Source organism: Sebastes fasciatus, chromosome 11, assembly GCF_043250625.1.
Source record: "Sebastes fasciatus isolate fSebFas1 chromosome 11, fSebFas1.pri, whole genome shotgun sequence".
In the NCBI taxonomy this organism is placed as follows: domain Eukaryota; kingdom Metazoa; phylum Chordata; class Actinopteri; order Perciformes; family Sebastidae; genus Sebastes; species Sebastes fasciatus.
In genome coordinates this window covers 30,994,786-31,019,887 of record NC_133805.1, presented here as the reverse complement: position 1 = coordinate 31,019,887, position 25,102 = coordinate 30,994,786, and the positions used below count along the sequence as shown (strand labels likewise).

The 25,102-nt window shown below is 42.7% G+C and overlaps 1 pseudogene; it reads left to right on the top strand.

Annotated features, from left to right (window-relative positions):
- The first annotated feature begins 7,918 nt into the window (after window positions 1–7,918).
- Window positions 7,919–25,102, top strand: part of LOC141777725 (protein NLRC3-like) — a 40,821-nt pseudogene continuing 23,637 nt past the window's right edge.

The following is a 25,102-nucleotide window of genomic DNA, read 5'->3' as shown; positions in this document are numbered from 1 at the left end:
ATGTTTATAAAACAAATAATAAACTGGGCTGTAAATATGTGTCATACCACTGTCAGCTGTAATGACCAAAATACATATTCTGCTTACCCTCAGTGAGACACTTGGGCGTGCCTCTGGGAAATAATGAGATCAAGTCGTGGTGGGATGGGTGAGAGGCTGACACGCAGAGTAGCATTCAAAGTTGCTTTCAGTTTGTTCCTTGCCTTTGATTTTGTGACAGTCACAATGGAAAACCCTGACTCACATAAATAGGTGGTGGTGAAAGGCAACAGAAATTTGATTGCCCGTTTTGACAGAGAGGGATATTGACTGGCAGCCAGTATCCAGAATGAAGCAAGGTCAACTTATGTGAGCTGAAGCTTCAGGCTGCTGTCTGCTGATAGTTCCATCAGTTCATTTTCCAACACAGTGGAGAGAGCTACGTCTTCTGAAGCAGGATCCACAGAGAAAGGGTCCAAAATCCAAAGGTTTCCATCTCGTGCATCTTCTGGGAAGTAGTCTGTAAACTTTCCTGACAACTGAGTCAAATGCTGGGTTATAACACTGGATATGTTGACATGAGGAGTGGCTTCCAAAGTTTCACTGAGGAGTGAAAACACGTCAAATCGTCCCTCCTTGACTCTTCTGTTCCACAGAATAAGTTTTTTCTTGAAGCCCTCAATTTTGTCTGAAAACAAAAACACTGTGCTGTTTCTGCCTTGCATTGATATATTGAGCTGGTCAAATATATCTGATAAGTAGGCCAGTTTTGCACAAAAGTTACCATCAGTGTAATGCTCAGCAATAGGGGAGTGCTGCTCTTCCAGAAATGTGTGCACTTCTTCTCTCAGTTCAAAAAGGCGATTAAGCACGAATCCTAATTTAATGTATTCAGGGTCATATTTCCTCACCACACGCTTCGGAGCTTTTACTGGCGCAGGGTCGTCTCCCACATCACTTTTTCGCTTTAAAAACCGATCCATTTTGTCTCACTGCATCCGAGAACGTTAGCTAGCTAACAGTGGCAAACACGTTTGTCTCTACCTGATGATGTTTGGTGTTTTTACACAAGGCCTATTGAAGGAGGTTGGGTCACACTTAATCAACGCGCCTTCGGGGTACCGCACATGCGCAGTAATATCTGCTCTGCACTCGCCGAAATTGAGCCGATCGCAACGCACGACCGCAGCTCCAGTTACACTGCGCATGTGTTATACCCAATACAAGACCCGTGTCCGCCCGTGTCTCAGCCTCCTTCAATAGGCTTTGGTTTTACGGCAGCTGGCATCTTACCTCCTTTAGGTTTTACCTGTTCACTTTGCTAAATAATAATAAAAAAATAATCTAGTACCACTGCCTCCGCGGCACACTAGATGGCGCTCTGAGGCCCACCGGTGTGCCGCGGCACAGTGGTTGAGAATGGCTGGGTTAGGGGATTGCAACAGAAAGGAAATTGTTTTACGCCGTTCTAGGATAAGGCTTCAACCCCCCAGAACCCTTACCCTAGCCCCGTAAAAACACATCAGACATCACGATGGTTTTAAGACAAAAAACAAGATTTTTATTTTCACAAATAACTGCGGCCGGACACATGAAAAAGTTTGAGAAAGAGAGTTATAGGGGTGAAACAGTATTTCTTTCTTTCTTTCTTTTTTAAAATAGCATTTTTTTTAAATTATAATCATCATTATTATTATTTAGAGGGCGACCAGCCCCCCCCCCCCCCCCCCCCAGAAGCTGGCGTCCTAGGCGAACGACTATATGGCCTATGCCTTAAAGTCCGTGTAAAGCAAAAATAAATATGCATTATGGGTTTGTCACACCACAGAAAAAAATTGTTACTAACCACCCAGCCAAATATGAATGATTAAATGAATCGGCAAGTATATAAAATTAGCTTTCAAAATCGTGGAAAAATCAGCAATATTCTCTGCTCTGAGACGCTGGGGGCGTGTCGCTGAAACCTGAAACCTCTCCTAATACATCCATGGCTGAAACCACACCCACAGGCGGGGAAGTTGCAGCCTGTCAGGATTCCCTCAGTAGCAGTGGGCAAAGAGGGAAGAGCCCAGTGCCAAATAGCCGTCCGATGGGGAGAGTTCTGATCGAGGCTCAGCCCGTGGACGGTGTGAGGCCGGGAACGGCCCCCGTCGCGCAGTCTCCCCAGGGGATTCAACTCAGCGGGTTAGGGACGACCGCTCGGTGTGGGAGGATCCCCTCGCGGGACTTCTCCCCGGCGCTGGCTGGCCCCTGCCAGGCGCATTTCATTCGAGGCGGTCGGTCGGCTTGGAAAGGCTCAAGGCGAGAGTGGCTCGCGGCTTCGCGGCCGCGAGCTTTACAGCGCCCCCCACCTGGACAAAGTGCTTGCTTTTGTGGTCCTGGTACTCTCAAAGACATTCGTGGCCCTGGTACTCCATACTCTGACACCTTGTCATTTTCTTTTTTTTTTAAGACTATACATTTTTTGTACAGAAAAAGAATAAATATACTTGGGACATGGGATGGATTACAAAAATAGTGACATACATGCCAACACTCGATATGAGGCTCGAACCCACTACGCTGAGAGTTTGAGTTTCATGCTCTACTGACTGAGCTAGCCAAGTTTACCTTTGATAAATCTCTGGGTTTCTGTTTTGTCTTTCAAAACGGGTTCAGGTTTGTGAAGACGGGTGGAGTTATGTTAAGGATGGCTCCACTGCGCCATCGAGCCATGATTTCAGCCCCGCCTAAAAAATCCTGAACACAAAACTGGCGAAAAACACTTTAACGGTCTAACTCCACAATCCAGTACTACAATGTTCACAGTCTTTGCAACATGTTTTCAGTCATTATTTTCCAAAATGTATAATGTGTTTAGAAACAAATTTCCTTTAAATGGCCTTTAAACCGACCCTGATCTCTCTTTAAACAACAACTGGCCGATCCAACACAATCTACACAGTGGAATACAATACAGCTCACAGGAAGAAACAGCTTCATAAGCTACATATACAGTGGGCTATATGTTTAGGTATGGTTATAGTACAATAGCTATGTAACAGAACCCTGAATATCATTTAGAGAGAAAAAGGCAAGTGTGTGTCATTTTCAGATTGCATTCACTATTGTTCTTATGTCTTGTTCCTGATGTCATTTGGATGTGACAAGTGATAGACGTGGCAAACATCAGATAAATTGCGTGTGGCAGTTTCACGACAGGATTAAGAACACAAGAAGAGTATAGTAGAAATGGTAGTGGTCACATCAACAGTCCTCTTAGCAGTGTTTAATAATGCTGCTGTATTCCTAATGGAAGGCTGATGTGGGCCAGCTCCCTCTTACTTCAGTCACAAAGTGACATCTACTGGATCAATGTTGTAATGACAGTTTCTGAGCTGTAAATTCATAAACAATTGGTTAAAGGGACTGTTTGTAACTCTCAGAAATGCTGAAATGATGTTAACAGCGAGACCTGCGGCCATTAAGTCAACGAAAGTCAGCGTCGGGTTCGCGCTTGTGCTCGCTCTACATAGACATGAACGAGAATCGCTCAACACAGTGAGGCGACACACGTCAGCTAAAAGCACAATATCACTCTATATTTCAGCTGCTTGGCAGTAATGTTAGCTGACCAGACGAAGGTCTCTCCATGAATCAATGCTGATCCTAGTGTTGGCTCGGCTGCCTACGGCTGAAGCAGGAAGAGAAACATTATTGTCTCTGAAACGTTATCGTCTCCGAAACGTTATCGTCTCCAACTGCGCCCGCAGGGAGACACCGGCACCCGGTCGGAGACGATAACGTTACTCGCTCCGGAGCCCCGTCACTTCACAAGACACGGAAAACCTCTGTTGGTCTGGAGGAGCTGCAGCAGTTATTTCTGCACAAACGTCCACTGTACATAGAATAGAATAGAATAGAAATCTTTATTGTCATTGTATTAAATACAACGAGATTCACAGTTGCCACTTCTGGTCAGTGCTTTAAAAACAAATACTTGACAAGACGAGGCAGATAAAACATATAACAGGTAAAAAACATAGTTATAAAGTAAATAAAACAGGTAAAGTAGATGTAATAAAAAAATATAAACAGAAGTGTTACACTAGATGTATAAAATATAAAAATAGATGTAATGTAAACAGAGGTAATTGCACTTGTAAAATAGGTAGGGTAGATGTAATAAATAAAATGTAAACAAAGTTGTACTTGAGATATATATTGCATCAAGGATATATTGCAAAGATAAATGTATTCACATTCAGTGTATTAATATTGCATTTATTTTTTGTTCAGTGTCCATATGGCCAAGGGAAAGAAACTGTCTGTGAGTCTGGAGGTGCGGGCTTTCATTGACCTGTAGCGCCAGCCAGAGCGCAGCAGGTCAAACAGGTGATGAGCTGGGTGGGAGGATTCCCTGAGAATAGTTGATTCACTAGATATTCTCAGAGCTACTAACTCTTCTGCAGTGTGCAGTGAGCGCGCATGAAGGCGAGGTGTAGCAAGAACGAGCGCGTTGTGTGAGTGAAGGCAAGCAGGCAGAGGAGTGGTCTGAACAACGTAGCCACACACGAGCACGCATTGGAAACCGACTCGGTAGATTTATACTTGTAAAAAGTTACAAACAGTCCCTTTAAGTCTGAGTTAAGATAAAGTGTAAAGGAAAGAGAAAAACAGATTAAAAAAAAGTCTTTTATGTGATGAAATGTCCTCATCTTTAGAACTAATATGAAACTGTGTATTTTGAAGCAATAGGTTTGGAGGCATTTTTAAGAATGAATTTCCATGATCAGCTGTGATGATGACTGATGACGGCTAGGATTCTATACCTGTGTGTGTTCTAACTCAGATTCCTGATGATGTTAAGCCCTTACTTAGTGCAGATTGATTGTAGGCGATGTACCCAGCTGCAACCAGAACACTTGATACGCATCTCAGGATGAACCTGAACACACACAACAGGTGGGCTGGCTGGCGCTCATTGGCGCATTTCCTCCGCGGCGGTGCGCACACTGTGCAGCGACCGGCTCTAGTTTGGCTCAGAGAGGCCCGGGGGTGAAAGTGGCTAACGGGGCCATGGATTGGTGCTCGCTTTGCCTGCTCTCCCTACGTGGAGGGACGGACCCTGGTCTGTGGCGATGGCGGCAACCGACCTGTTTTGAAACACGCAGCCCGTCTCGTTTACCATGCTTTTTGAGTGACTTTTTTGATGTGTCATCACCATTCATATCTATACAATCAATGTGTTTATGATGACATTGTTTACTAGAGCACTGAGGTGGAAGAAGTACTCAAATCTTAAGTAAAAGTAATACCACAGTGTAAAAATACTGTTACAAATAACAGTTTTGCATTCAAAATGTTATTTAAGTAAAACTACAAATTTATTGGAATCAAAATATAGCCAACTTAAAGTACAAAAAGTAAAAGTACTCATTATGCAGAATGGCCCATTTTATAATAATATATATTATGGTATATAATTTTATTATAATTATTGATGCATTAATGTGCTCATCACTTTAATGTTGCAGCTCGTAAAGGTGGAGCTACTTTTAACTACTTTATATACTTAATTATATACTACTTAATGATATGCCTTTATTTATTAGTTGATTTATATTTTGTATTAAGAATCTGAAAAGTAGCTAGTAGTAACTAATATTATCAAATAAATGTATTAAAGTAAAAAGTACAATATTTCTCTATGAGATGTAGTGGAGTAAAAGTGGGCTTTAAAGTTACATAAAATGGAAATACTCAAGTAGAGTACACATACCTCAAAATTATACTTAAGTACAGTACTTGTCTAAATGTACTTTGTTACATTACACCACTGCTACAGCACAAAATTGTTTACAAGAGCATGACGTTTTTCCTAGATCTAGCATCTTAATTTTGCTCTCAAAGTGCACCAGAGTGAAGCATTTAACTTCAAAATGTACAAAATTGTATTCTTTTACTTAAGCCAGATGTGAAGCTGGCATTATATAATGGCTGGCAATACGCCATTTCCAGCGCCACGCACTCCATGCAGGAGATTGCATCTAACTTGTGCGTGCAGTGTCTGATGGTCACAGAAGTGCACGACCACATCAACCGGCGTCCAAAGTTTAATTAGTTGTTAGCTACATTACCTGCAAGCTAACTACACTTACTAAGATAACTAGATTTAGGCAGCAGCCACTGCCGTGAAGGAGGTGGAGCAGCCATGCAGAAGGACTTTCGGTCAGCACCAAAGTGCTTCAGGAAAACCGCCTGGCACCTCAGGAGGGGGAAACGGGGAACCATCCAAGCTGTGTACAGTAAGGATGGGACACTGTTGACCTCAACTGAGGAGGTAATCGGGCAGTGGAAGGAGCACTTTGAGGATCTCCTGAATCCGACTAATACACCCTCTGTTGTAGAGGCAGAGCTGGAAGCTGGTTGGGGGACCATCATCAATTTCCCTGGTGGAAGTCACTGAGGTAGTCAAACAACTCCACAGTGGCAAAGCCCCGGGGATTGATGAGAGCCGTCCAGAAATGCTGAAAGCTTTGGGTGTGGAGGGGCTGTCTTGGAAGTCAGTGACAGTGCCTAAGGAGTGGCAGACCGGGGTGGTGGTTCCCCTGTTCAAAAAGGTGAACCAGAGAGTGTGTGCCAATTACAGGGGTATCACACTACTCAGCCTTACCCCAAGTGAAGGAGTTCAAGTATCTCGGGGTCTTGTTCGCGAGTGAGGGGACGATGGAACGTGACATTGGCCGGAAAATCAGAGCAGCGGGGGCGGTATTGCATTCGCTTTACCACACCGTTGTGACGGAAAGAGAGCTGAGCCGGAAGGCAAAGCTCTTGATCTACCGGTTAATCTTCGTTCCTACTCTCACCTATGGTCATGAGGGCTGGGTGATGACCGAAAGAACCAGATTGCGGGTACAAGCGGACAAAATGGGTTTTCTCAGGAGGGTGGCTGGCGTCTCCCTTAGAGATAGGGTGAGAAGCTCAGTCATCCATGAGGGACTCTGAGTAGAGCTGCTACTCCTTTGTGTTGAAAGGAGCCAGCTGAGGTGGTTTCGGGCATGTAGTAAGGATGCCCTCCTGGGCGCCTCCCTAGGGAGGTGTTCCAGGCACGACCAGCTGGGAGGAGGCCACGAGGAAGATCCAGGAGTAGGTGGAGAGATTATATCTGTTGCGACTGTTTCTTTAGTCAATCTGAAACTTGAAAGTGTGAAAAAAATTAAAATACATTTTTGTTAAAGTTACTTATTCACGATAAGCTTCTACTAATTTTGTAATGCTGACATGTGAAATTCAATAAACACATCTTTAAGAAATAATTAACAAGTAACTTAAACATTTGACGAGTAGAGAATTTGTGATTATATTTCCAAATCCAGGTTGCTGGAAATTACTTGTCTTTTTATCCTTTAGTAAAAAAAAATAAAAAATTTTAAAAAAGCTGAATATTCACAGATTATTTTTCATGAAAACATGAAATAGTGGAAGAAACATTCAAATATAACTAATAAGATAAAACTAAGACTATAATACATTTCAAAATGTAGGTTATTGTACTAATTGAGTAAGGAAGATGTGTCATTTCTGGCTACTATGTTTAGATTATGAAAAAGACTTGCAACTCAGATATTTTTTTTATTGTGCAACAGAAAGAATATTTTTTCTTCCAGATGTTCAGCAAAATCTTAGTCATATAATTCTGAAAAAACAACAACACTAAAAAGCACAATAGTATTTAACTAAGATTTATTTACATGATTTAAACATAAAAATGAGATAACATTGGACCAAAACTCATTTTAATTCAACCTGTTCAAGACAAAAGAGATTCTCATAAACACACCGTGTTAAAAAGCTGTTTTGTGTGAGTAACACACACACGCCCTCATAGATAAACTGTGAGGTCAAAGATTTCCTGTAAATGGAAAGGGGAAGAGCCACACTGACCATGTGATGCAGGCGGAGGAGGACAGAGAGGAAATCCTGAAAGTGGAAGTGTTCGGTCAGTATAGACTCAGACTGAAAATTGAAGCAGCGTGAGTTTTTTTTTTTTTCAAACATATTTTTATTATTTTCAGAACAGAAGGCTCACAGCAATGTTATGTTCAACAGTTATTCTATACAGTCAGACCCCCCACCCTCCCCCAAAACCAATAAATAAAAATAAATGAATTATAAAAATGGGTGAAAAGGGACATTTTACATAAAATAACAGTGGATAAACTGATCGCAAAAATAAATATATATATATATATATAAATATATATATACATATATACACATACATACCTACATATACATACACACATACCTACATAAAAATAAATACATAAAAAAAAAAGAAAAAAGAAAAAAAGAAGACTAAGAATAGCAGATAGTATCTCATAGAGTAAAGTATATTGTCCTCAGACTCTCATGAGTGGTAAACGGTGATCCTAGAAATATATTTTATGTTTTACGTGGCACTAGGCATAATTTGCTTCCACCCTGAAGGGTATTGGCCTTTCAACAGAGTGTGTTTGAGCTCTGATGGTATATAGTCCAGGACAGGGTTCCAGATCTTAATAAATGAGCCCTCAACACCCCTAAGGACTGCACTCATCCTTTCATGTGGCAGTATATTGAAGATCTCCCTGTACCAGAAAGTTACTGTGGGTGGGGTGTCTTTCACCCATTTTAGCAGGATGCATTTACGAGCAAGGAGTAGAAGTTTGTCCAGCAATTTGTACTGATTTCTCGAGAGAGAAACTACTTTAGAGGGCAAACCCAGTAAAAATAACCCTGGATCCTTACTTATTGTAGTCTTAAAGATCCCGCTCAGTTCTCGGGCTACGTGATTCCAGTATCTAGCAATCCGATTGCACCCCCAAAAGTAATGGTAATGGGACCCAAGGTCTGTGTTACATTTACCGCAAATGGGAGAGATGGTTCGAGATATTTTGTGGAGGGTAACAGGGGCTATATGGAGCCTATGTAATATTTTATATTGAATCTCCGCAAGCCTGTTGCAAGTGAAGGTTGATTGCACCAGGTGCACTGCCTCCCGCCAGTCTTCCTCATTGTAGTCATTACCCAGGTCACCCTCCCATTTGCGTGATAATTTGGTCGTGTCATATTTATCCTGAGAGTAAAGTACAGAATAGAAACGGGATATTCCGTGCTTAAAACCCTTCTGCTCACGGATAAACTTTTCTGCCTCACTATAGATGGAAATGTCCTCTGTAGGCTTTACAAGTGTATTAACAAAATGCCTTAATTGTAAATATGCAAAAAAGTGATCTTTAGGGAGATTAAATTTGTCTTGAAGCTGCTGAAAGGACATCAAGGTATTAACCTCAAACACGTCCCCTATCACATGAATCCCTTTGTCACGCCATGAGTGGAATAAAGAAAGCCTCAAGCCTGGTAAAAATTCCTGATTATTACAGATGGGAGACAGCATGGATTTGACACCTCGTCTATCCATGTAAACGGAGATCTCCCGCCACACTTTAATAGAGTTGATAATTAAAGGGTTATTCTTAATGTTCATTTTAATTTTTTCCGGTCCACATGTCACCAAACTCCACAGGGACTCAGGGGAGCACGCCCAAGAGTCTACACAAGTTTCGAGCCTAAGATATGAGTGTAACCAAGTCCAAAGAGTACGAATGTGACAGGCCCAGTTATAAAAGAGCATGTTGGGTACCGCTAAACCACCTTTTTCTTTGGGCAACTGCAGAGAACTAAACTTTTGTCTCGGCCTTTTACCGTGCCAAATAAATTTTGAAAAGGATCTCTCCAAGTCTTTGTTAACTTTTTTGGAGATGCGCAGTGGCAACATTTGTAGAGGGTATAGAAGTCGAGGGAGTACGTTCATCTTTATCAGGCTAACACGACCAATAAGTGAAAGCGGAAGATCATGCCACCGAACCAGATCTTGTTTCACTGTATTAAGTACAGGGGCAAAGTTAAATTTCCATAAGTCGTGGTTATCTGGCGATATTTTTAGACCTAGGTATGTGAAACCAGCAGTGGACCACTTGAAAGGGAAATTTACTAACATGCTGGTATCACTGAAGCTGCCCAGGGGCATAGCCTCGGATTTGCTAAAGTTTATCTTGTAGCCTGAGATATAGCTAAATTCGTTTATTATTGCTAGGATGGTGGGAACAGAAGTTTCAGGAGAGGTAAGGAATAAAAGGATGTCGTCAGCATATAACGCAATTTTGTGAGTGGTACCCTCGACAGCTATACCCCTCACATCTCCATGGCATCTAATGGCTTCTGCCAACGGCTCGAGAGCGATGGCGAAGAGCAGAGGGCTTAGAGGGCAGCCCTGGCGTGTGGACCTTTCCAAAGGGAAGGAGCCCGAGCGCAGACCATTAGTTATAATACAGGCCGTGGGGGAGTGGTAAATAGTTTGGATCCACTTAAGGAAATCCCCCCCCAAACCAAACCTCTCAAGGACGTCATATAGATAGTGCCACTCAACTCTATCGAACGCCTTTTCGGCATCTAAAGAAATGGCGAGGGCCTTCTTTTTAAAATGGTTAGTAAATTGGATAATATTCAACAGCCGTCTAATGTTTGTATGTGAGTAGCGCCCATGAACAAAACCCGTCTGGTCAGGATTAATAATACAGGGCAGAAGCAATTCTAACCTCCTAGCAAGTAGTTTGGTAAGCAACTTATTTTCTACCGGGATAAGGCTAATAGGCCTATAGGAGCCACATAGGTCGGGGGGTTTGCCCTTCTTCAGAATAAGGGAGATATTAGCTAGATTAAGAGTTGAGGGGAGGCAGCCATTTTCAAAAGAATCTCTATACATGTCTGTAAGAGGGCTTACTATGATATTCCCTAGTTTTTTATAAAATTCTGGGCAGTACCCATCAGGCCCTGCCGCCTTCCCTCCTTTAAGTACCCGAATAGTTTCCAGAACCTCCTCCTCTGTGATTGGTTTGCATAAGCCTTCCTTTTGGTCATCTGAGAGAGTTGGTAATTTTATTTTGCCAAGGAATCTTCCCCTTGTCTCCTCAGAGGTGAGACCATCTGATGAATATAATTTCTGATAAAAGACCTTCATAATTTTATTTATTTCAGTAGATTTGTGACATCTAACTCCATTGGTGTCTTGGAGCGCCGATATTGAGGTTGAACCGCTCCCCCCCTTGGCCAGACGGGCCAGCAGGCGACCTGGTTTATTACCTGATTCATAGAGCCTATGTTTTGCAAAAAATATTGAAGACTCTGCATTCTTTGTTAACAGTTGATTTAAAGCAGAACGCGTAGCATCCAACTGTTCCCCAATGGACCTGAATGGAGAACTTTTAAATTCTCCCTCCAACTCCTTAATTTTCTTCTCCAACTCTAACTGGGTTTTGAGAGCCTTTTTCTTTTGTGCTGATGTGTAGGATATGATAGCCCCACGAAGGTAAGCCTTAGCTGCCTCCCACAAAGTAGTAGAACTCACTTCAGGTGATTTATTCTCAGCAAGGAATTGTTTAAGTTCTTTACTAAGGAAATCAACAAAGGGTGGGCTGCTTAATAAGGAAGGGCTCAGGCGCCAGTGTCTACAAGAGGGGTCTTTATACGGGGGACCAATGGTTACGCTGATAGGGGCGTGGTCAGATATAGTCTGACTTCCTATAATACAGTCTTTAATTCTATCTAAAAGTGTCCTGGAAGAAAGGAAAAAATCAATTCTAGAGAAGGACTGGTGAGGCTTAGAGAAGAAGGTATAGTCCCGGCCTGTTGGGTTAAGAACTCTCCATGCATCATTCAAGTCCAAGTCAGTACAAAATTCAGCCAGTTTAAGACTTTTGCGAGAAGGAATAGGCCTAGGAGGAGATTGATCGACAGTAGAGTCAGGGGTACAATTAAAGTCACCACCTATCAAAGTAAAGGAGGTAGAAAAGTCAGACATGTCTGCCAGAAGTTTGGGAAAAAAGGTAGATTCATATATATTGGGGGCGTAAATGCAACCCAGTAAAATGTGCTCTCCATAGATGTATCCGGAAATAAGCACATAACGCCCTTCTTTATCGGTTACTGTTCTATCCAATGTAAAAGGAAGGCTGCGATGTAAGAGAATAGCCACACCTCGACTGTTGGATTTAAAGGAGGAATAAAAAACTTGCCCAACCCAATTTCTACGTAATTTAATATGTTCCAGATCGGACAGGTGGGTTTCCTGTAAGAAGGCGATGTGGCACTTCTCCTTTTTTAGTAAAGTAAGAATCTTTTGGCGCTTGACGACATGGTTTAAACCTTTAACATTTAGCGAGGTCATTTTGAGATCACTCATAAGTACAACCACTAACAAGGTAAATGGGTGGAAGCATATTTGCAAATGGGTTTACAAAACCCAAACTAAGATGAGAAGTCTGATAAGATCTAGTCTTACATGAGAGAGAGGACATCTTATTACATGAGAAAACTGAAAACAATGGAACAGGATAACAAAAAACAAAACACAAAACATTACCCTCAAAAACAAAGCCTGACAGCTGGAGCCTATCGAACACTTTCTCAAAGAAAACACAACAAAAATCACAAATGGTGAACACATTTGGGTGCGTGAAGCTGAGAAGTAACATTCCACCAAACCAGGAGAGAAATCTAGATCCCATAACTTACCCCTAAAGATCCAGATCAACTTCTGTCACCCTCCCGCCACCTACCACCTTGAAAAGTACAGTTGTCCAACAGTATAGGGCTATACTAATTATTACTCATTCCAGTGTTACACAAAAAAAAAAAATCATTAGAGGCAACAACTTATTAGTGTGGCGATAAAAAAAAAAAGAAAAGATAAAGATAAAAGGTGGTGGGCGACTCAGCATTTTAAAGGTCTTAATTATGCAACTCAAAAAGAACAGGAAGTTGTCACAAGGAGAGATTATGTATGGCAGAAACACCACATGAACTGAAAAAGACGTTATCAAAGGCCAAGATCATAAGAAACTGAGGTCAGCCTTGACTTTATCCAGTCCATTAGATTATTCACACACAAAAAAGAAATGCAATGACCGTTTTAAAACAAAGTATTGACCCTGTTATTTTCTCAAAACAGAATATAAATAACACGTGAGAGCTGGGTATATTATAAAGAGTGTCTGTATCTGCCAGAGCGCGCGCTCGGCTGTAGCCTACGGGACTATTTACGTGCGTAATTGTGTGCATGTGCGTAATGCAGGGTTCTACAACCAGCTAAAGTGAATGTGTGTGTGCGCTCATGGATGTATAGGAAACGTGTATAATGTTCGGGTGTATGAAGCTTAGAATATGTACAAGAGACAGCTGAGTCGCCCTAAACTAGTTCAAAATATTCCTTCATGTCCCCATCCCACAGAGAGCAGGAAAAGAGACGGAGTTGTACCTGACCAAGTTTTTCATTTGTCCCAGTCCTTCACAAACTCCCAAGCCTTGCGTGGAGACTTGAAAGTGTAGTCCTGGTTGTTGTACGAAAAGCACAGGCTGGCTGGAAAGCGCATCTGGAAGCGTATCCCTCGCATGATGAGACGCTGGCAAACATCATTGAACTCCCGTCGGGTCTGCCTCACCTGGACCGAGAGGTCCTGGCGAATGTAGATTTGGTTTCCGTTGTACAGAAGCTTCTCTTTTTCCTTGACTGCAGCCATGACCCTCTGTTTGTCGCAGAAATTGTGCAGCTTGATGATCACCGGTCTTGTATACTTTTCCTTCTGAGGGCCGAGGGATCTGTGCGCTCTGTCGATTTTAATCGTCCCTCGTTTGGTTTGCAAACCCAGTAGTTTGGGGAGCCATGATTCGAAAAATGAAGTTGGTTGTTGTCCCTCCGTGCCTTCCTTCAGACCAATAATCCTGATGTTCTCCCTGCGGCTGCGGTTTTCGCTGTCCTCGGCTCGTTGTGAGAGAGTATTCACTTCCTTTTCTAGAGCCGTGATCTTGTTAGACAATGAAGTCACGAAGTCTTCAGCATCTGAGATACGTGATTCAGCCTCCGTTATGCGCTTGGTGTTGCCTTCGATACGGTTGTTAAATCCTTCCAGAGTCAGATGAAGTTCGGTAAACTTCTGATCCATTAAGGCGCTGATTTTCTGTGTGACATCCTGCGCGAGGAGAGTAGCCAAGCCCTCCTCCTCGCAGGTGGCGGCGCCATGCTGGCTAGCGTTAGCTGTAGCTTCCATGCTAGTGGTCTGGAGTTTCTTCAGCTCTGAGCGAGTTCTAGCCACGGCATCACGTTGAACTTGGTTTGGATCAGAAGCGGACATGTTCATACATAGATAGCCACGTTTAGAAAGTCCAGCCTGGGTCAAAAAGTAACTTTAAATTGTAAATTGTATCTGGTGGTGACGGGAGGTCGGCGAAAAACGACTCCTCACGATGACCGCATCACGTGACCGAGCCGCAGCGTGAGTTTTAATCAAACATTTTATTACTTTACTGTCAAAGTCTCTGAGTCAGTTTCTTCCCTGTGGACTGTAGAGGAGAGAAAAGTTAGAATGAACTCAACAGTTTGATTCTTCTGTGAACACAAAGTCATGACTGGCTGAATAATCCTCATTAAACCTGCTGTAACCCAAGAAAACAAGCAGAGATTTAAAGAGAACTGACCAGGTGAATGCTGGGTTGTTTTATTATACTGTATACTGTGTGTGTGTGTGTGTGTGTGTGTGTGTGTGTGTGACTTCCTGTTCTCTCAGTCTTGCCTGTGACTCTTGAACAAACTTGTTTGTCTTGATTCTTGTGTTCTGAGCTCACAGTCAGTGTTACTGTGTTACCTCTCAGACTGACTTCAGATCAGAAGATGAGTGATTGTGTGGAGGAAGAAGAGGACAGAGCAGAGTCTCTAGTCTCTGGCTGTCTGACTATGAAGAGTGATCAGTCTAAAGGTCATCCTCCAGACTTCAGTAATGAACCTGGACCCTCAGAGTCAAAGTAAGAGAGCTGCTACTAACTCATTTATAGGACTCATTTTTAGTTACCTCTGACAATACCATGTTTTCTGTTGATGTTGTGTTTGTATATTCAAATGTCTACACAAATGTATTTGCCAACTAAAACTGAACAGACTTTGTTGAATAAACTCTTGCTCTTAGTATCTGTGACAGCTGTCAGTCACCTAGAGAAGATGTAATCTAATCTAAGAAAACAGCTAACTTTTAAACCTTGTTATTGTTGACAGTAGCAGTAGTTTGTGTGTTTAGAGCCACCTTAATGACCTAAAACAGAGAATTTATCAAGGATTCAAGCAGTATGAATAAAAACATCTTGGTGTTTGCAGAGTTCAGTACAGACAGAGAGCAGAGTCCAGTACCCAGCTGTCTGTCTATGAAGAGTGACCGGTCCAAAGCTGAACCTCGGAACTTCAGTAATGAACCTGGACCCTCAGACACAAAGTAATGTTTTATGTGATTTTGTTTGTATGTTACATTTTCTACTGAAGTTTATTTGTTAACTAAAATTTTAACTTTTTGTGATACAGACAAAGCTAAATCATTAGTGCCATCTTCCTCTTAGTATCTGTAACAGCTGTCAGTCACCTAGAAAAGATGTAATCTAATCTAATCTAATCTAATAGGAAGGTTACAAACTTTTAAACCTCCTTATTGTTAACAGTAGCAGTAGTTTGTGTGTTTAGAGCTACTGAGATGGCTTTGTCATCAGAAAATTTAACAAGGATTCATGTGATATGATTTAAATCATCTTTGTGTTTTCAGAGTTCAGTACAGACCGAGAGCAGAGTCTCCAGTACCCAGCTGTCTGTCTATGAAGAGTGACTGGTCCAATAATATTCCCCCAGACTTCAGTAATGAACCTGGACCCTCAGAATCAAAGTAAGAGACTGTTTTTACTGTAAATTGACCTGGTGGATGATGATGCATTGAAGACGAACACTAAATGTTCTGCTAAAAGATTTATATTCTTGATGCAGAACTATTAGTGCAAATACTGTTTCAAACTAAGATAGATCTTAGTCTGGGTTTTATAGCCACAAACTACCAATTGTATTTCTGTAACAAAACACCTGAGAACCTCCATGTTGCAAGGTGAGGTACAGGAGAGCAAGGTGAAATGAAGATAAATCATCACACTGGCAGGTAAGTATGCTTGAAAAATAAGGCAGACTTTCATTTTCAGTCTGTAAAAATTCCATCAAGCAAAGGTCAAAACACATGGAGGGAAAAATCCTCTGCATTCAATTACACTGCTCACCACATGCCTGGTGCTGCTCTTTTTACCACTCTCCCAAAACTCTGCTTTCACACACCCTAATATAACCCAACAGCCCGCCCTTCCAGCTCCAACAGGCCTATCAGGCGAGTACTGCTATTAGCTCAGACTGGAGACACCTGCAGTGAGAGCCTGGGCAATTATAGCACACCTGATTACACTTGGAGCCACTCAGTCTCCATCAGTCAATTAACCCCTTAACTACACACATAAGAAAACAAAGAAAACTGTGATCAACCCCATTTGGCTTAACCAAACACTTCGTGAGGGAGTTGGTGCTTCCTCAAACTCCATTTCACAATTTACACTTCAAGAAAATATAAATATTTTTGCCCGAACATTGAAGTCGCTGTAAAGATTTACAACTATTCAAAATCTGAAAGAATGTACTTCAAATGTGTAATTCATTTTCTCAAATTTGTCTTCAAAATACTGTTGTGAGGTTTAGGTTTTGTTTGAACCCCAAAGCAGAGACAGACACAGTTAAGTAAAAATGAAAAGAGTTTATTTTCCAACCAAAAAGAAACTGGCTGACTCATGGAGGAATCACGAGGGATGAGCACATGTCAAAAACTCAGTCACTGAAGACACAGAAGCTGGCGAAACAGCGAGGCACACAGGCTAACCGAACGAGAAGGAATTATCTGGCAGCGTAGTGGCGTGAAGATCAGGCTTTTATGGTGAGGTTGATGAGCTGATAGAAACCTGGTGTGCCTCGTTGCTGCCATGGGAGGATCCAGCCACACCCCCTGCCACACACATGCCCTGCCAGGAGAAAAGGGGAGAGAGAGAGAGAGAGAGAGAGAGAGAGAGAGAGAGAGAGAGAGAGAGAGAGAGAGAGAGAGAGAGAGCAAACACAAAAGAACCTAACAGAATCATCAGTGTTGATTTGACTTCTCCTAAAATCAGCTGTTATAACAGCTTTTTTTTTTTTTTTTTCAACATATTTTTATTATTTTCAGAACAGAAGGCTCACAGCAATGTTATGTTCAACAGTTATTCTATACAGTCAGACCCCCCCACCCTCCCCCAAAACCAATAAATAAAAATAAATGAATTATAAAAATGGGTGAAAAGGGACATTTTACATAAAATAACAGTGGTTAAACTGACCGTAAAATAAATATATATATATATATACTTATATACACATACATACCTACATATACATACACATATACCTACATACCCATACATAAAAATAAATACATAAAAGAAAAAGAAAAAAGAAAAAAAGAAGACAATAAGAATAGCAGATAGTATCTCATAGAGTGAAGTATATTGTCCTCAGACTCTCATGAATGGTAAACGGTGATCCTAGAAATATATTTTATGTTTTACGTGGCACCAGGCATAATTTGCTTCCACCCTGAGGGGTATTGGCCTTTCAACAGAGTGTGTTTGAGCTCTGATGGTATATAGTCCAGGACAGGGTTCCAGATCTTAATAAATGAGCCCTCATTACCCCTAAGGACTGCACTCATCCTTTCATGTGGCAGTACGTTGAAGATCTCCCTGTACCAGAAAGTTACTGTAGGTGGAGTGTCTTTCACCCATTTTAGCAGGATGCATTTACGAGCAAGGAATAGAAGTTTGTCCAGCAATTTGTACTGATTTCTCGAGAGAGAGAAACTACTTTAGAGGGCAAACCCAGTAAAAATAACCCTGGATCCTTTCTTATTGTGGTCTTAAAGATCCCGCTCAGTTCTCGGGCTACGTGATTCCAGTATCTAGCAATCCGATTGCACCCCCAAAAGTAATGGTAATGGGACCCAAGGTCTGTGTTACACTTACCGCAAATGGGAGAGATGGTTCGAGATATTTTGTGGAGGGTAACAGGGGCTATATGGAGCCTATGTAATATTTTATATTGAATCTCCGCAAGCCTGTTGCAAGTGAAGGTTGATTGCACCAGGTGCACTGCCTCCCGCCAGTCTTCCTCATTGTAGTCATTACCCAGGTCACCCTCCCATTTGCGTGATAATTTGGTCATGTCATATTTATCCTGAGAGTAAAGTACAGAATAGAAACGGGATATTCCGTGCTTAAAACCCTTCTGCTCACGGATAAACTTTTCTGCCTCACTATAGATGGAAATGTCCTCTGTAGGCTTTACAAGTGTATTAACAAAATGCCTTAATTGTAGATATGCAAAAAAGTGATCTTTAGGGAGATTAAATTTGTCTTGAAGCTGCTGAAAGGACATCAAGGTATTAACCTCAAACACGTCCCCTATCACATGAATCCCTTTGTCACGCCATGAGTGGAATAAAGAAAGCCTCAAGCCTGGTAAAAATTCCTGATTATTACAGATGGGAGACAGCATGGATTTGACACCTCGTCTATCCATGTAATCGGAGATCTCCCGCCACACTTTAATAGAGTTGATAATTAAAGGGTTATTCTTAATGTTCATTTTAATTTTTTCCGGTCCACATGTCACCAAACTCCACAGGGACTCAGGGGAGCACGCCCAAGAGTCTACACAAGTTTCGAGCCTAAGATATGAGTGTAACCAAGTCCAAAGAGTACGAATGTGACAGGCCCAGTTGTAAAAGAGCATGTTGGGTACCGCTAAACCACCTTTTTCTTTGGGCAACTGCAGAGAACTAAACTTTTGTCTCGGCCTTTTACCGTGCCAAATAAATTTTGAAAAGGATCTCTCCAAGTCTTTGTTAACTTTTTTGGAGATGCGCAGTGGCAACATTTGTAGAGGGTATAGAAGTCGAGGGAGTACGTTCATCTTTATCAGGCTAACACGACCAATAAGTGAAAGCGGAAGATCATGCCACCGAATCAGATCTTGTTTCACTGTATTAAGTACAGGGGCAAAGTTAAATTTCCATAAGTCGTGGTTATCTGGCGATATTTTTAGACCTAGGTACGTGAAACCAGCAGTGGACCACTTGAAAGGGAAATTTACTAACATGCTGGTATCACTAAAGCTGCCCAGGGGCATAGCCTCGGATTTGCTAAAGTTTATCTTGTAGCCTGAGATATAGCTAAATTCGTTTATTATTGCTAGGATGGTGGGAACAGAAGTTTCAGGAGAGGTAAGGAATAAAAGGATGTCGTCAGCATATAACGCAATTTTGTGAGTGGTACCCTCGACAGCTATACCCCTCACATCTCCATGGCATCTAATGGCTTCTGCCAACGGCTCGAGAGCGATGGCGAAGAGCAGAGGGCTTAGAGGGCAGCCCTGGCGTGTGGACCTTTCCAAAGGGAAGGAGCCCGAACGCAGACCATTAGTTATAATACAGGCCGTGGGGGAGTGGTAAATAGTTTGGATCCACTTAAGGAAATCCCCCCCCAAACCAAACCTCTCAAGGACGTCATATAGATAGTGCCACTCAACTCTATCGAACGCCTTTTCGGCATCTAAAGAAATGGCGAGGGCCTTCTTTTTAAAATGGTTAGTAAATTGGATAATATTCAACAGCCGTCTAATGTTTGTATGTGAGTAGCGCCCATGAACAAAACCCGTCTGGTCAGGATTAATAATACAGGGCAGAAGCAATTCTAACCTCCTAGCAAGTAGTTTAGTAAGCAACTTATTTTCTACCGGGATAAGGCTAATAGGCCTATAGGAGCCACATAGGTCGGGGGGTTTGCCCTTCTTCAGAATAAGGGAGATATTAGCTAGATTAAGAGTTGAGGGGAGGCAGCCATTTTCAAAAGAATCTCTATACATGTCTGTAAGAGGGCTTACTATGATATTCCCTAGTTTTTTATAAAATTCTGGGCAGTACCCATCAGGCCCTGCCGCCTTCCCTCCTTTAAGTACCCGAATAGTTTCCAGAACCTCCTCCTCTGTGATTGGTTTGCATAAGCCTTCCTTTTGGTCATCTGAGAGAGTTGGTAATTTTATTTTGTCAAGGAATCTTCCCCTTGTCTCCTCAGAGGTGAGACCATCTGATGAATATAATTTCTGATAAAAGACCTTCATAATTTTATTTATTTCAGTAGATTTGTGACATCTAACGCCATTGGTGTCTTGGAGCGCCGATATTGAGGTTGAACCGCTCCCCCCCTTGGCCAGACGGGCCAGCAGGCGACCTGGTTTATTACCTGATTCATAGAGCCTATGTTTTGCAAAAAATATTGAAGACTCTGCATTCTTTGTTAACAGTTGATTTAAAGCAGAACGCGTAGCATCCAACTGTTCCCCAATGGACCTGAATGGAGAACTTTTAAATTCTCCCTCCAACTCCTTAATTTTCTTCTCCAACTCTAACTGGGTTTTGAGAGCCTTTTTCTTTTGTGCTGATGTGTAGGATATGATAGCCCCACGAAGGTAAGCCTTAGCCGCCTCCCACAAAGTAGTAGAACTCACTTCAGGTGATTTATTCTCAGCAAGGAATTGTTTAAGTTCTTTACTAAGGAAATCAACAAAGGGTGGGCTGCTTAATAAGGAAGGGCTCAGGCGCCAGTGTCTACAAGAGGGGTCTTTATACGGGGGACCAATGGTTACGCTGATAGGGGCGTGGTCAGATATAGTCTGACTTCCTATAATACAGTCTTTAATTCTATCTAAAAGTGTCCTGGAAGAAAGGAAAAAATCAATTCTAGAGAAGGACTGGTGAGGCTTAGAGAAGAAGGTATAGTCCCGGCCTGTTGGGTTAAGAACTCTCCATGCATCATTCAAGTCCAAGTCAGTACAAAATTCAGCCAGTTTAAGACTTTTGCGAGAAGGAATAGGCCTAGGAGGAGATTGATCGACAGTAGAGTCAGGGGTACAATTAAAGTCACCACCTATCAAAGTAAAGGAGGTAGAAAAGTCAGACATGTCTGCCAGAAGTTTGGGAAAAAAGGTAGATTCATATATATTGGGGGCGTAAATGCAACCCAGTAAAATGTGCTCTCCATAGATGTATCCGGAAATAAGCACATAACGCCCTTCTTTATCGGTTACTGTTCTATCCAATGTAAAAGGAAGGCTGCGATGTAAGAGAATAGCCACACCTCGACTGTTGGATTTAAAGGAGGAATAAAAAACTTGCCCAACCCAATTTCTACGTAATTTAATATGTTCCAGATCGGACAGGTGGGTTTCCTGTAAGAAGGCGATGTGGCACTTCTCCTTTTTTAGTAAAGTAAGAATCTTTTGGCGCTTGACGACATGGTTTAAACCTTTAACATTTAGCGAGGTAATTTTGAGATCACTCATAAGTACAACCACTAACAAGGTAAATGGGTGGAAGCATATTTGCAAATGGGTTTACAAAACCCAAACTAAGATGAGAAGTTTGATAAGATCTAGTCTTACATGAGAGAGAGGACATCTTATTACATGAGAAAACTGAAAACAATGGAACAGGATAACAAAAAATAAAACACAAAACATTACCCTCAAAAACAAAGCCTGACAGCTGGAGCCTATCGAACACTTTCCCAAAGAAAACACAACAAAAATCACAAATGGTGAACACATTTGGGTGCGTGAAGCTGAGAAGTAACATTCCACCAAACCAGGAGAGAAATCTAGATCCCATAACTTACCCCTAAAGATCCAGATCAACTTCTGTCACCCTCCCGCCACCTACCACCTTGAAAAGTACAGTTGTCCAACAGTATAGGGCTATACTAATTATTACTCATTCCAGTGTTACACAAAAAAAAAAAAAATCATTAGAGGCAACAACTTATTAGTGTGGCGATAAAAAAAAAAGATAAAGATAAAAGGTGGTGGGCGACTCAGCATTTTAAAGCTCTTATTTATGCAACTCAAAAAGAACAGGCAGTTGTCAAAAGGAGAGATTATGTATGGCAGAAACACCACATGAACTGAAAAAGACGTTATCAAGGGCCAAGATCATAATAAACTGAAGTCAGCCTTGACTTTATCCAGTCCATTAAATTATTCACACACAAAAAAGAAATGCAATGACCGTTTTAAAACAAAGTATTGACCCCGTTATTTTCTCAAAACAGAATATAAATAACACGTGAGAGCTGGGTATATTATAAAGAGTGTCTGTATCTGCCAGAGCGCGCGCTCGGCTGTAGCCTACGGGACTATTTACGTGCGTAATTGTGTGCATGTGCGTAATGCAGGGTTCTACAACCAGCTAATGTGAATGTGTGTGTGCGCTCATGGATGTATAGGAAACGTGTATAATGTTCAGGTGTATGAAGCTTAGAATATGTACAAGAGACAGCTGAGTCGCCCTAAACTAGTTCAAAATATTCCTTCATGTCCCCATCCCACAGAGAGCAGGAAAAGAGACGGAGTTGTACCTGACCAAGTTTTTCATTTGTCCCAGTCCTTCACAAACTCCCAAGCCTTGCGTGGAGACTTGAAAGTGTAGTCCTGGTTGTTGTACGAAAAGCACAGGCTGGCTGGAAAGCGCATCTGGAAGCGTATCCCTCGCATGATGAGACGCTGGCAAACATCATTGAACTCCCGTCGGGTCTGCCTCACCTGGACCGAGAGGTCCTGGCGAATGTAGATTTGGTTTCCGTTGTACAGAAGCTTCTCTTTTTCCTTGACTGCAGCCATGACCCTCTGTTTGTCGCAGAAATTGTGCAGCTTGATGATCACCGGTCTTGTATACTTTTCCTTCTGAGGGCCGAGGGATCTGTGCGCTCTGTCGATTTTAATCGTCCCTCGTTTGGTTTGCAAACCCAGTAGTTTGGGGAGCCATGACTCGAAAAATGAAGTTGGTTGTTGTCCCTCCGTGCCTTCCTTCAGACCAATAATCCCTGCGGCTGCGGTTTTCGCTGTCCTCGGCTCGTTGTGAGAGAGTATTCACTTCCTTTTCTAGAGCCGTGATCTTGTTAGACAATGAAGTCACGAAGTCTTCAGCATCTGAGATACGTGATTCAGCCTCCGTTATGCGCTTGGTGTTGCCTTCGATACGGTTGTTAAATCCTTCCAGAGTCAGATGAAGTTCGGTAAACTTCTGATCCATTAAGGCGCTGATTTTCTGTGTGAAATCCTGCGCGAGGAGAGTAGCCAAGCCCTCCTCCTCGCAGGTGGCGGCGCCATGCTGGCTAACGTTAGCTGTAGCGTCCATGCTAGTGGTCTGGAGTTTCTTCAGCTCTGAGCGAGTTCTAGCCACGGCATCACGTTGAACTTGGTTTGGATCAGAAGCGGACATGTTCATACATAGATAGCCACCTTTAGAAAGTCCAGCCTGGGTCAAAAAGTAACTTTAAATTGTAAATTGTATCTGGTGGTGACGGGAGGTCGGCGAAAAACGACTCCTCACGATGACCGCATCACGTGACCATAACAGCTTTTTTTGAAGTGGGGTTGTATGTATACTCCCGTGTTCTGGGAAGTAAAATTACTGCTTCTGTTAGTGGAGTCTGGTGGCTTTGAAGAGAGCAATATTACGGCTTCAGTTCAGTTCCCATACTGTGTGCTAAAAAATGTAAACCACTTTTAACCTCAGTTCAAACCTAACTTACTCAAGCTAAGCTGCCCAAAGTGACCGTGAGATTGGTAAGGGTATAATCAGCTCTCTTTAATGGAGGACTTTTACTGTGAAGTAGCTGTAGAAAGTGTTGAACCTACAAAATAAAACAGGAAACAAACTACAACCAAAACCCAAGACCAAGTCCCTCTCAAGAGTCGGATCCCAAACGTCTCTAAAACAGAGACTTTGAAGTCCAGCAGGGTGGGTGGAGGGAGTCCAGAGGAGGGATTAAGGGGAAAGCGGCCTGGGCGCTGAACAGGAACGGGGCAGGAAAACTCGGGACGGCCTGGGGGCAGGACAGACAGGAGAAACTGATCAGGAGGGCGTCGGCAAAGGCAGGACCTTAGGAAACCCCTCTGGAGGACAGCCCTGGAGGCGGGACCCCTCTGGAGGACGACCACGGAGGCAGGACCCCACTGGAGGACGGCCATGGAGGCGGGACCCCTCTGGAGGTAGGTTGGTCCAGTGAGGAGCCAGGCAGGGACTTGGGGCTACTGCGGACCAGCTGAGACAGATGTCGGCCGGACCGCCGACTGAACACGGGGAGCAAGTGTTGAGACCCCCGACACAGGAACTGTCTTGAAGTTGTCTGGGACCCCTGACACAGGAACTGTCTTGAAGTTGTCTGGGACCCCCGACACAGGAACTGTCTTGAAGTTGTCTGGGACCCCCGACACAGGAACTGTCTTGAAGTTGTCTGGGACCCCCGTCACAGGAACTGGCTTGAAGTTGGCTGGGCCACTGGGCAGTAGAGACTCTGATTCGCTGGGGTTGACGTCTCTAGCCGAACAGGGATGGGGCAGGAAAACTCAGGCAACGGCGACAGTGCGACCCCTCTGAAGGACGACTACGGAAGCGGGACCCCTCTGGAGGACGACCACGGAGGCGGGACCCCTCTGAAACCCAACGTGCAACAACAGCTGTCAGTGTGTCAGTGTGCTGACTTGACTATGACTTGCCCCCAAACTGCATGTGATTATCATAAAGTGGGCTTGTCTGTAAAGGTGAGACTCATGGGTACCCAGAGAACCCATTTTTCATTCACATATCTGGAGGTCAGAGCATTCTTCCCAACAAGTTAGTATGACATGGTTGGTAACAATCAATACCTTAGGTTTTCTAGTTTCATATGTTACCAGTATCTTGAAAACTGAGCCTGCTACAGCCTCTGAAAGACAGAATAGCGGCCGTCGGATTGTGAAGAGGTTAATCCACTTTGTTCCTAGCCCCCATGATGCCTTGCGTGAATTATGTCCCTAACTTCTGGCGCGTCGTGTCACTGAATCGTTTCCACGGTAACGCTACGCTGATCATCTCTCCTAGAGCGATTGTATTAATAAATCTAGTAAAACATGTGTGAACACCACTTATTACAGCTCAAACAGGATAATGTGATCACAGCTCTGCTTTCTACTATGGAGGGATGGAGGACGACCTGAAGAAGTGGCCTCAGATAACGTAGACTAGCATATTTAGCTACATTATTGACTCCGTTGCTACAGACGGTGAAGCGATGAACAATC